We start from the raw sequence: 12573 nt of genomic DNA, 5'->3' as shown, positions 1-12573 counted from the left end.
ATGAGAGCATGCACACTGGCTAGACCTCCGAGAAGGCAAAGCTGAGGTGGCTTTTCCTGGAAGCTAGACCAACGAGGAGAACTGGACGGGAGCTTCCAGGATGAGAACAGTGAGTGTTAGGGGCACTGAGGTAGGAGCCAGAAACGTGGACAGTGGCCGTGACCAGGCCTCGAGCACTTGGCTAGAGTCTGGACTTTATCGTCAAACATGCCACCTCAGGAACCGAGGGCTTCCCAAGGGAGCAGCCAGATGCCCAGCCCAGGGATGAGAGAGCTGCTCTAACTTGGAGCTTCCAGCCTCTCCCTTCACTACCCTTGGGAGATCTTACAAGCCAGTAACTGTGAGCTCTGCCGGGCCAGGCGTTAACTCTGTGACATGTTGTGAATAGGGAAACATTAAAGAAAGAATTCCAGCATTCCTCTCCATGCTCTAAAGCCTTTGTTTACCTTATTAGTTGAGCCCTGTCAGTTCCCCTGTGCGCTGACGGGTCTGGAGGGTGAAGGAAGCTGTCACCGCATGGTTTCCACGCTGACAGTCTGTCTCGCCTGTTTCAGCACACAACCTGCCTCGAGGCACCAAGTCATGCTACATCTTTCAGATTGTGGCCTCCCTGGGGCACGGCGGGACCAGAACCCCCAGTCTGGAGCCCAGAAAGTCACAGAGAGGGGCCTCTGGGTCTGCTGAGAACAAAAAGCTGCCAGGTTTCAGGGATGAAGCTATCATCATCTCACACAGCTTGCCTCGCCTCCCTCCCAGGGAGGAGGTGCTGTTAATGTGTAACTTTCTGTCTCTTACTTTCTGTAAGGGATCTGAAGTCCCATTCTTTGTGGTAACAGTCACTGACTGTTTAAGATGCACCATATACTAACTTCCTGTCCCTCAAACTGGAGTTACACACTCTTAGATAATGCTCACCATACGATGAATAAGAATGACTTACATTTACAAGAGTTGATTTCATAAAGAATTTGAGGGAAGCCACTATTTCTATGTTAGAGTAAACATAGATACTTTATGAAATAAAAATGCAAAATTTGCATGCATTTTAAAAGATAACACAGAAGTCCATTTAACTCTTATGGAATGGAGCTAAGCCCCTAGACCCCTTGTGTTTATAATTCTCCTCTTCTTTGACATTAGGGATGCTTTGGTGAAAAGTTTAAGAGCCAGCTAACTAACATGACAAGCTACAAAATAGTTCTTAGTATCCAGTTTCCAGCAACTGCATAATATGTCCATGTCTCAAGTTATTCATTTATATCAATAATAACAATAATATTTATATGTCAGTCTCTATTCTAAGCACTTTATATGGATTATCTTCTTTAATTATGCTACCACTCAACGAAACAAGGACTATTATTATAACAGCTCAAAGAGATTAAGTGATGTGTCTGAGGTCATGCAACTTCAAAGTGGTGGGACCAAGATTTAAACCCATTGAATATGATACCAGACCCTTCTTCTTAGCCATTCATCTACACTGACTACAAAATTAAGGGGTTGGATCAAGTGATCTCAGGTGACTCTTGCAGCTATGTACTGCCAGGGATAAAGCACAAGGAACATGATCAAATAAAGAGAAAACCTTTCTTATAAAGACAAATTCAAGATGGCCAGGTCATCTTTAGTTTATTCCCCTCCACGTTTTGGTAGGTGGGAATTTTAAGCTGTTTCACTCTGAAAATCAAATTAGGCAAAATGGAATCCAGGAAGGATTCCTGGAGTGGGCTTGAAGGACAAGGATCCCCAAGGATCTCCAAAGCATACACAGTGCTGTGGTAGAACTGAGTTCTGTGGAATGGAAGTGGTTTCTTAGTAGCTGCACCCACCTAGAAAGCAAATGGATGGGACAGCAATCAGGTGATGTGAAAGGAGCAGCATAGTTCAAGAGTGGACCCAAGAGGAAAGTCTGCCTTCCTGTGGGCCCTTAAGGGATTCTGAGCGAAAAGACTCTGAAGGAAGGGACATCTGGTACGGAAACCCCACCTTCCATCCCCGCCCAAAAGCTACTTCTTAGCCCAGGATGGTGGCCCTAAGACCCTGCCCTCTGGGCCTATTCTTACACAAAGCACAGTACAGACAGGTTTGATCCACTGAATCAAGGGAGGAAGCAGACAACCACATTAGAGGTTGAGGGGAAAAGAAGACGAGAGAAGAGGAACCTCAGTGGGAAGATGTGTTCAGAGGAGGAGAGGCCCCCCCCACTCTCATGGGCCATCAGCTGGTGTGGATGCCAGCGGGGACCATGGGTGACTATTTGAAAACATGGTGCTTTTATTAGCATTGACTCAAAGCCTCCCTTCACCCACCTGTGCCTGAATACTCCCCTCCCTCATGAACACCTCCCCGCAGTAGCACAGGACCTCCCAAAATACATAGCTCAAGGTCACGCTCCCAAGGGACCTGGCACCACATGGCTAAGGATGTGATACAGGGGAGATCTTCAAAATTTCCAACTATTGGTATGACTTGGGCACCAACCAATCAGAACAGGGTTTCTCACCAAAGATACTTGCAAGCTGAGTCCCTTCTACGTTTCAGATTTAACCTTCAGTGATGTTCCTCCATGTGGGGCAGGCAGCCCTTTAACTCACCTGCTGTGGGTTTCCCTGGTTGGCAGAACCAGCTTTTCAGCCCTGAATCCCTCCTCCTATCCCACATGCTTCCCTCAAGTCCTAGATTCTCTGCAGCAAAGGCCACCAAAGCATGTGACCTGCACATCACTCGTTCCAACCTCCAAGTTGTCTCCCGAGCTCTTCCCCCTGGAAAATGTCCTCTCCTCCCCTCACTGGCCATATCTCCCCTTCCTGAGCTCTGCCTGTGGCTTCTTGATCCCACTAATGTCTCCCTCTCCTTCAACAGTGTTGCTGGCATCTCTTCCAGGACACTGTAGCTTGGACTTGGCATTTGATGTTATGAATTCCACTCGTGACTGTATATTGTTTATAGTGTTCATCTGACAGCTTCATCCACTAGTTCTGCTACCACCCTCCAGAGGCTGTATGCTCCTGAGGGCAGAGAGCAGGCCTCAGGGTCCCCTCGGGGTCCATCCTGCCCAGGGCAGGACTGAGCACTCTGCGGGTGTTCAAGAACCACCTAGCAAACCAAGCTGACCTATGCCTGGGTACGAATCCCGGTTATGACTCTGGCAGTCACCTTCCTCTTGGGGCTTCGGTCTCCTCATCTGGAAAATGGGAGGTTAGACTGTGGTTCTCAACCCTGGCATCACATGAGAGTCACCTGGCAACTTAGAAAAAGTCTCAGTAGCCTGGGCCTTCCCCAGGGCTTTTGCTTGAATAATGTTGGGTAGGACTGGACATCAGTTTGTGTCATTGTTTAAAGCATTCTGGGTGACTCCAATGTGTAGCCAAGACTGAGAACCTCTGAATTAGATTGTCTACATAGTCCTGCAGAACTCTCTGATTCCAAGAATTGAACTAATTAGAAGGTATCCAGGTGAGGTCATCCCTGAGAGAGGGTTAGATGTGAAACGCTTCCTGATTCACAAGCCAGGGAGAGGCCACAGGAGAGGGCTGTAGTAATAGCCCCTGTCGGAGCTCAAGGCAGGTCCCCTGCTGGGGTTATTGGGTGATGCTTACTCCAAAGGACTCTTAGAGGCTGAATGAAAGGGATAAGGCATCCCCCAAATCCACCCACCCCCAACTGCCAAAATATTACGTGCTTTTCAAAGTGTCAAGAAAAGTTCAGGATTGCTGTTGGCAAATTGTGCCAAAATTCTTGCCTGAACATATTGGATTATAAAATATGTGGATATGACAGGCATTATCTGACAGATCAGTTTGCTCATACTAGGATGATGTTTAGAAGAAAAGACATGTTTTTTCACTGTTGTGGTTTAGAGTTTTTGGTTGTTTTGTGTATTTGCTGAGTGTTTTCATTCTTCCCTCATTCTTGAAATATGGTCCTGACTTTGAGTTGTAACATCAATTAAAAAGTAAGCTAATGAAAAAACTAAAACCATGGGAGTATGTTAAATGCCACTTAGGAAAGTTGGTTTCAGCTCCTTTTCAAAGCTAGATCTTGGACACCAAATCATGCTCAATTAGAGACCTTCATTTTTCCTTGGATATAAAAGTCATTTTGTAACTCTGCCTCATTGTGGGGCTGTATAAATGGGGCATATTCATATTCTTTCTCTCTCTCTCCCTCCCTCCCTCCCTCTCTCTCTCTCTCTCTGACTTGTTGAAACAAGCATAGTAATTGCATTACCAGATTTCCAGGATTAACTTTTAGTTCAGTAAAAGAGTTCAGTTTGAGCGTGTATCTGTAATTAGAGGTAGTTGAGTAATTAGGTGCACACAGCTCTGACTGTGTCTACAAGGGGACTAGAAGACAGTCTATTTGTTCTGTTTCATCAAACAATTTAATCAAACAGTGAGTGCCTTGCTCATAAGCCTCACAGAACAAATATTTGCTGATTGATTGGTTCATCAAACAACTGGTCAATTCAGTTAAACCAGCTCTATGCTGTCCAGTAAGCCAAGGAAAGAAAAATAATTGACCTAAGTCTTTCACTTTTCCGCTGCTTTGCTGCCTTACAGAAACAACCTCTGGACAGCACGTGGTCAAGGTGTTGAAACCTGCTCCTTTGGTTCCTTTTAACATCCTTCCAAAATAAATAGCATTTAAAAATTAATAGGCTCCAAAACGAAGCTCAGTAAGAAAATACACAAAAGACATTCATCACTTTGTCTACCCCAAGGCCCACTTCTCCAGGCAGCCCACTTCCTTGGGCCAGGGTGCCTCCCATCCTTGAGAGGCAGTTAAGTCAGTGCATCCCTTGGGCAGAGCAGCCTTGACCCATGGAGGCAGCCTCCCAAATGCCGGGCTAGGATGCAGTCACATCACTGCGTGTTTTGCTGTGAATAAGATGCCAAAATTGAGACGCAAAAGGAACACCCAGACCAACGCTGGTGTTGTGCCCACCTCACAGAGAAACCTCTGCTTTCTGTGTCACTCATTAGCAGACTACAATGACTGCCTAGAAGCCTGTTCTGCCCTGCGTGGCCCTACTCTGTGGGTAGAAATTCCTGTTGGGGAGGGAAGGGTTTCAACACATTTTATTTTCCATTTTGGAGCCACTGACCAGAGATTTGTCTCTGTTGGGCCCAGAAGAAAGAAGTTTGCCCCACAGCAAGGCAGGGCTCCAGCTGTGCACAGAAATGCTTGCCTAGGGCTCTCTGTGGAGAATAAGAAATGGCAAAGAGGCAGTTTTCCATGAGAAGTATTTAAAGTGACATGATGTTAAAGGCCAGGAGTCCAAAAAAGGCAAACAGCCCATCACCTGTGAGCAATCCCCTGAGCCCAGTCACATTTAAGAAAAATCCATCTCACAAATTGCCCGGTGTTTAACTTGGAAGTCCATTTGTTAATTTGGTAAACACTGACATGATATTGACAGTCTGACTCTAATCCAGGCAGGAAGGAAGTATCTGGTGTCAGGCAACTTCAGGCCCTTCTCTGGTCCCTCCTCACCTGAGGGTCGGGAGGGGGCAGTGACAAGCAGGTGCAAGGGCAGTGGAGGCAGGGCTCCTTAACCCTCCGCCCACCAGGACTCTCTCACTTGGCAGTAGGGGGAGGACCTTGCTGACCCCTCCCTTCTCTTAGCAGTTTACTATTTATGAAGTGCTTCTCACATTTCCTGACTAACCAAGTATTCAGGCCTGTCCTATGAGACCAGCTATGATGGTTAATTTTTTTGTGTCAACCTGTCTGGGCCATGGTGCCCAGATGTTTGCTTAAATACTATTCTGGATGTTTCTGTGAATGTGTTTATTGGATGAGATTAACATAAAATCAGTGGACTGTGAGTAGATTACCTTCCATACTGTGGGTGGGCCTCATCCATTCAGCCAAAGCCCTTATTAGAACAAAGACTGACCTCTCCTGAGCAAGAAGGAATTGTTCCAGCAGACTGTCTTTGGACATGGACTGCAGCTCTCCCCTGGGTCACCAGCCTGTTGGCCTATTCTACAGCTTTTGGACTTGAACCTCTACAACCATGTGAGCCAATTTCTTAAAATATAGTTGGTTCTATTTTTCTGGAGATCCTCATACCCTAGCAGTGTTATCAACCACACTTTATTGATGAGGAAACAGCTTCAGTGAGACAGGAACCAAAGTTGGCCACTGCAGTGTAAACTGGTCACTTGGAGACAGTGTGTTGGGGCCATGTGCTCACTGATGACTTCACCATTTGGAAACATAAAAGCCTAGGGCTGGGGAAGAATTCGAGAGTCAGAGCTTTAGCTACTCTCATCAGACAAGCAAATATCTTGATTGTATCACTTCTGTTCTTGAAGATTTCTGGCACAGAATCCCACCCCCTCAGCCCTATCACACATTTCTTCTTTCTCCATTGCTGCTTAGAGCTACCTTCTCTCTTAATTCAATTCCATTTTCTTTAGTGCTGTCATCCACACAGGGGGGAAATGCTGATCGTGAAGTTTCTAGTGGGATCCCTTTGTGAACTAAGAAACCATTTTAAATGGCACATAGCTCAATGCTCAGAACACAGCAGATGCAGAGAATAAACAGGTTAAATAATTGTGTTTGCAGTATTCTACAAATGAGACCTGGGTTTTGTAAACTGTAAGGTATTATACTAATGTAAGGTATTGTCATCCTTATCATTTCAGGTTGCAGAACTGGGTGAAGATGAGAAAACACTCCATTCCTCAAGCATAAGTAGCATATCATAAAAGCGTCAGGTCCAGGGTTGAGACACTCTGCTAAAAATTAGTTTGAGATGATATGGTTTTTAAATTACTTAATATTTAATTTTATTCAAAAATTTTAACTGTTCCCAAACTTTTATGGGTAGTCATTTTTTTAAAAGAGACAGTATCCAATTGAGGATCAAGCACTTTATTTTCCTATTACATCTTATTAGTCTTTTGATTCTAGAACAGCCTCCTTTTTTTCTTCTTTCTGTGATATTGTTCTTTTACAATCTTACATTAGTTTTAGGTATACAACACAGTGGTTCAAAAGTTCCCCATATTATTAAATCCCCACCCCCACTAGTACAGTTACTATCTGTTAACATAGGAAGATGTTATAGAATCATTGGCTATATTCTCCAATCTGTACTACTATCCCCATAACAAAATTATTTTATGATTGAGAATTTTTGTGCCCCTTTAGAGATGATATGGATTTAATGCCCCGAACATAACTAAATAAATTCTGGACCCCTGGTTCAATTACCTCATCCTCTAAACCCTCTCAATTTCTTCATAATAAAATAAGTAGGTTCCCCTTCTTTTATTAAGAGGAACTGTTGTAGTTGCAGAAACAGAAACCAATTCACACTAACTTAAGAATACAAGCATAGGTCTCACAGAACCTGAGTGCAGAGCAGCTGAGCCTAAGGAAGGGGCTGCAGTAAGAAAAAGGATGCTCATCAGGGAGCCAGGGGACACTCTTCCTCTCTGAACGACTTCATACTTGTCTCTCTGCTAACTCAGTCCCTATAGTGGAAAAAAGCCTCTTTGCTGATCTTAAATTGATATTTCCCCTTTGTTCAAAAGTCTAGCCAAGAATGCAATCTCTTGTTCCTTATTGTTAATTTTCAATATGGAATTCTAATTGTGGCTATAGGATGGAGCTGGGAAAGTCACTCCCAAAACTGTCCACCACACCAGTGTTTCTCAAACCTGCTCTGCATCTAAAACACCTGGAAAGCTCAGGGAAAAAAATACACATTCCCCCACACTAAAAGCCTACACTAGCTCAGAACCCTTGAACCAGTAGCCTTTAGCTGCCAGCAGCCTTGTCTACTTCCCTAGAATGTTCTAGGAATAGGAAAGGACAATCAGTACATTTAGCAGAAGATTTCTCCCTTCCACCCCAGCCAAATGGTTCTATGCAACTGTTTGAAGACCCCTTATTGAGAAACCACTCTAAAATATTTATCAGGTGATGCAGAGTAAGAGATGGGCAATAATAATCTAATGACCCTGTACCAGCTGCCTTTTATTGTGTATCAAGTGCTTCTCCACTCATTAAGTGCTCCCTACCAGCCAGTCACTGAGCCAGGCTGTTAAATAAATATGACCTCTTTTCATCTCACAACAACCCCCTAAGGTACACACTTTTTATTCTCATTTGACAGTTGACAGATGAACAAAGTAAAGTTCAGAGAGGATATGTGACTTGTCCAAGGTCACTTAGCTAGTCAGTGACAGAATCACTTCCTTGTATGTCTGTCTCCCTCAGTTACACCGTCAATTCCATGAGATCAGGAATATGTAACTGCTTTTGTGCATCCCAGTGTTCCCAGCACTTAGCATGATGCCTGACACAGAGAGTTGCTCAATAATGTTTGGGGGTGAATGTAAAATAAATGAATGACCAGGCCACCTGATAGCCTTTAGTGAGGCCATGTATCCTGACCAGAGCTTCCAAACCAGCCAGATGGCGCACCTTGGCAGGCCCCTGAGAGGTTACAAATGGAGTAAGATATATATCCTCTCAGCCACTGGAGCAATCAGACCCCCTGGCCCAGTAGCTTCCTCTGGCTGGAAGCAGCCTTGTCTGCTTTCCTTAGGATATCTGACAGTTATTCTGATTTTTGCAGGCTGCCAAGTTGTGGTGGATGCCTAATCTGGGGAGATCTCTGATTCCTTGACTCAGAAATTAGCATGTAAGTGCACAAATCTAAGAGCTAACCAGAGACAAAGTCTCTCATATACCCAATATGGCTTAACTGCTTCTATTTGTAATCTGAAATGACCTGGCTGAAATGATTTGGGGAAGTGGGAAGCACAGCACAGTCTAATTTAAAGAGTAAAAAGATGTACTGTTCATCAAAAACTTGGAAGATGGGCTGTGAGACCCCATCCCAACCCTCTCTAGTTACCCTGAGATATTTAGAAAGTTGTTCTGTATCCACTGTCTTGGAAGAGTCACTGGATAACAGTCCTCATGAGCCAGCAGCCTCCTCCCTTCCAGCTAGAGCAAGGCTCCCTTCCCCTTTGTTTGGATTTAAATCAGACCCTCACGGTGGGGGATGGTGGGTGATTCCTCCCCTGCGGAGATGCTGACAGAGAAGGCCAAGATCGATGCATCTGGCATTCCTCACGTGAAACCCAGAGGCTGCAAGCCTGATGCCAGGACGCTGAAACGCCTTTCCTGCCAGGGGATTATGTTCATTTGCACAGGGTCTGAGACAGAAATTCCAAAGACATGATACTGGAAACCAGAGGCCTATATCATATTAATAATACAGACAGGAAGGCTCCCCCGGCAGCCGGTAGCAAACATATATTAAAGAAAGAAGGGGCCCTGGCCTCAGCCCCAGCCCCAGTCACTTAGCCAGGTCATTTCAGATTACAAATAGAAGCAATTAAGCCTTATTAGGTATATTAGAGACCTTGTCTCTGGTTAGCTCTTAGGTTTCTGCACTTACATGCTAATTTCTGAGTCAAGGAATCAGAGATCTCCCCAGATTAGGCATTCACCACAGCTTGGCAGCCTGCAAAAATCAAGCTGTGTTTAACCTGCACTGGATCCTCCATAGCTGTGTCAGGGTACAGTGGTGAGCAGGAGCCCAAGGCAGTGGAGGACTTTCATGAGGCACAGGGAGAGTGGCCACTCTGCATTTAGAGGGCTTGGGTTGGGGCCCTGGCTTGGCTGCTCACTGGCTGGGTGACCACAGGATAGGCCAAGCCCACATTTGACCATTTGTAACTTCAGTCTGCCCAGGCACCCCCAGACCTCACCTTCCCCAAAGCCCAATTCCAGTACCCAAATTCCCATACCCACCACTTCTTCATTCACCCACACACACCTCACATTAACACACACTGCACACGCACACACTACACACACACACACACACACACACACACACACACACACACACACACACACACATACACACACTTGTCAGAGCAGTAGAAAGGCTCACATGAAGGCTGTGCTACACCACATTGTTGGAGAAAACTTAGAGAGGAGCTAACCTGGAGAGTGGTCCCTGGCTGGGCTGGAAGCCAGTCTGAGGAGGGCTGGTGCCTTTGTGAGCAAGGTTCATGGTTGGTTATCAAGGGGCGCCTCTGAGAACAAAAGGAACACGGTAATATGGGTGCCTGTCTGAAGATGCAGGACATAACACACTTTCACACCTGCTCTCTTATTTGATACTCATGCAGCCATCAGAGGTGTTCAGGACAGGCATTTGCAGGGCCTTTTACTGGAAGGGAAACTGAGGCTTAAAAATTCCATGTTTTATTTAAAACAGCAAATGACAGAACCAGAACAAGGGTCTGGGTCTCTTGATTCCAATTCAAAGTTATTCATTCAAGAAATATTTATTGAGACCCTGTGGTGGTCCTGGTTCTAAGCTTGTGGGCTTCTTCTAATACCTGGTTGCAGAAATCTCCATGTTGGCCTAACACCCCCTGGGGCTCCGTGCATCAGAGTCTCAGGCTGCACAGTCTCTTGGAAAGGACCCTGGCCAGAGTGGCACATCTTGAGGTTTTGAAAACATTCCTACATCCTCTGCCTAAGAAAACAACATTGTCCTGTGGGTGAGTCTTTGCCAAAGAGCTGGGCTGTGGCAGCACTAATAAAGCCTGAGCTCAGGGGCCAAGCAGAATCCTCCAGTTTATTTGATAGTATAAGAGGCTTGTGAGTCTAGGAAATACCTTTGGTTTCACTGGCCCAGTTGAAGACTTTTTCACATTTTAGTTCCTGCTAACTCAGCAAGATGAATGTGGCTTGGGTTAGGGCTGGTGGGGAGGAGGATCCCTCTTGTCCCTAAACCAAGTTCACTGTCATACTAATGCAGTCCCCAATGGGCTCCATCTCACTTCATTCCCACCGCCCTCCCCGCCCCTCACCCTGGAACTGTTCAGGGATTTGAACAGTGCTGAGACCATGGAGACCTAAAGTGTGCCCAAGTGCCCGGGACCAGCTGCCACATGGAGCTCACAGCCCTCTTGGCCTTCCCCCTCCACCCTCAGCATCCTCTCCCTCAAGAACTACTCCCCTTTCAGGAAAGGCCAGAGCCGTGGTAACTGAGCTCAGACACTAGATCGGATGTCCCGGGGGCCCCCACTGTAAACTGCAGGTCACATAATTCAACTTGATCCCTCACTCCATCCTACACTTTATGTGCTTCAGGGGACATGGAGGCTGATGGGGAGAGAGATACATCCCTGTGATGGGCCTGGGAGATGGGGGATTGCTCTGAAATGGAAAAGGCACTTCAGATCCAAAGAGGAGAGACTGGCTCAAGATCTGCAGAGGGGAGAGGAGAGGGTGCTGCGGGTGGGGTGGGGGAGCCCATCATGAGTTCCCCTCTCCTCTCAACTCCATCGGGAAGATTCAGTCCTTCTCTTTGCTTGTGTACCAGGCAACATCAGAACTGTGCCAGGAGGTTTTGGACACCCACCGCCACCCTTTTTCTCATCTATAACATGGAATAGCTTTCTGCTGAGAAAGTGGGATAAAACATCAGTGTGCATTAGCCCTTGGGAGGAAGAATTCTTGAAATAGGCAAGATTATTTTCTGTCCTCATGACTGGGTAACTGCAGAGAAAACGCTTCATTTTATCCACTGGCAGTGAGTGGGAATGACGGTAGGACTTGGTTTTTCAACAAGGCACAAGTGGTGGGTATCTTAGAGGACAGCTGGCCACAGCACCTTCAGCGAGAGGCTCAAACCCTCCCTCCTCTGACTTCCCACTCTGATCCAGCTCCCCAGGAACTCAGGAAACCAGGAACAAAGGGGCAAGTGGGCTGGGCCCTCCTGCCACCCTCTGCTCACACCCTCACAGCTCAGGAACCAGACGGGAGGCCTCGCGCCTCCTGCTGCAGCACACCCTGGGGAGCCATCTGCCAGTCACACTTGCGTCTGGGCTTTTCATTTGAGCAAAGCTTCCTCCCAACAGTCGTGGCTGGACAGGCCTGATGGTGAGGCTGCTGTGCAACAACATTTAGACACATTGCTAAATATTTCCAGCTGCCTGAGGGCCCTGCACCATATGAGGTGAGACCCTGTGAGGTTTCACCCAAGGGCGAAGGGCGAGGACAGGCAAAGGGCACTCCCTGAACTTTTTTCTACTATCCTCCATTTGATGAAAGACTTGTCGTTAAACCTTTATCTTCCATAAACATTTAAAATGTGGTTACCTTGATTTCCATGTCTCATTTTCATTTTATTAAAAAAAAATAGGTTCATTGCAGTAAAACATCTGATACTGTAGATATTCTGCAGAAAACAGATGTCTCTCCATGTAATAGATGTCGGCAGGCCTCTTCATGCCCACCAGGCCTCACACTCACACTCAGACACATGCACACCCTTGTGAAGGGCCAGGCAGGGCCGGCTGCCACCAGGGACACTGAGACCAGAAGGCTCAAGTCCCTGCAGCCATGGGCTCTTTAAGCCAGAGGCTAGAGAGGTAACAAGAGCTGGTACTGCAACTGGGGGAGGTTTCACTGTGCTTGAGTTCTTGCTCTGAACTTTCCCTCCATGGTTCATTGTTCTTGCTCTTGGGCACTTCCTTAGAGCCTCCCCCTGAGGGGGTGAGCGGCTCATGT

Source organism: Manis pentadactyla, chromosome 2 (genome assembly GCF_030020395.1).
Source record: "Manis pentadactyla isolate mManPen7 chromosome 2, mManPen7.hap1, whole genome shotgun sequence".
Taxonomy (NCBI): domain Eukaryota; kingdom Metazoa; phylum Chordata; class Mammalia; order Pholidota; family Manidae; genus Manis; species Manis pentadactyla.
Note: the sequence above shows the minus strand (reverse complement) of the source record.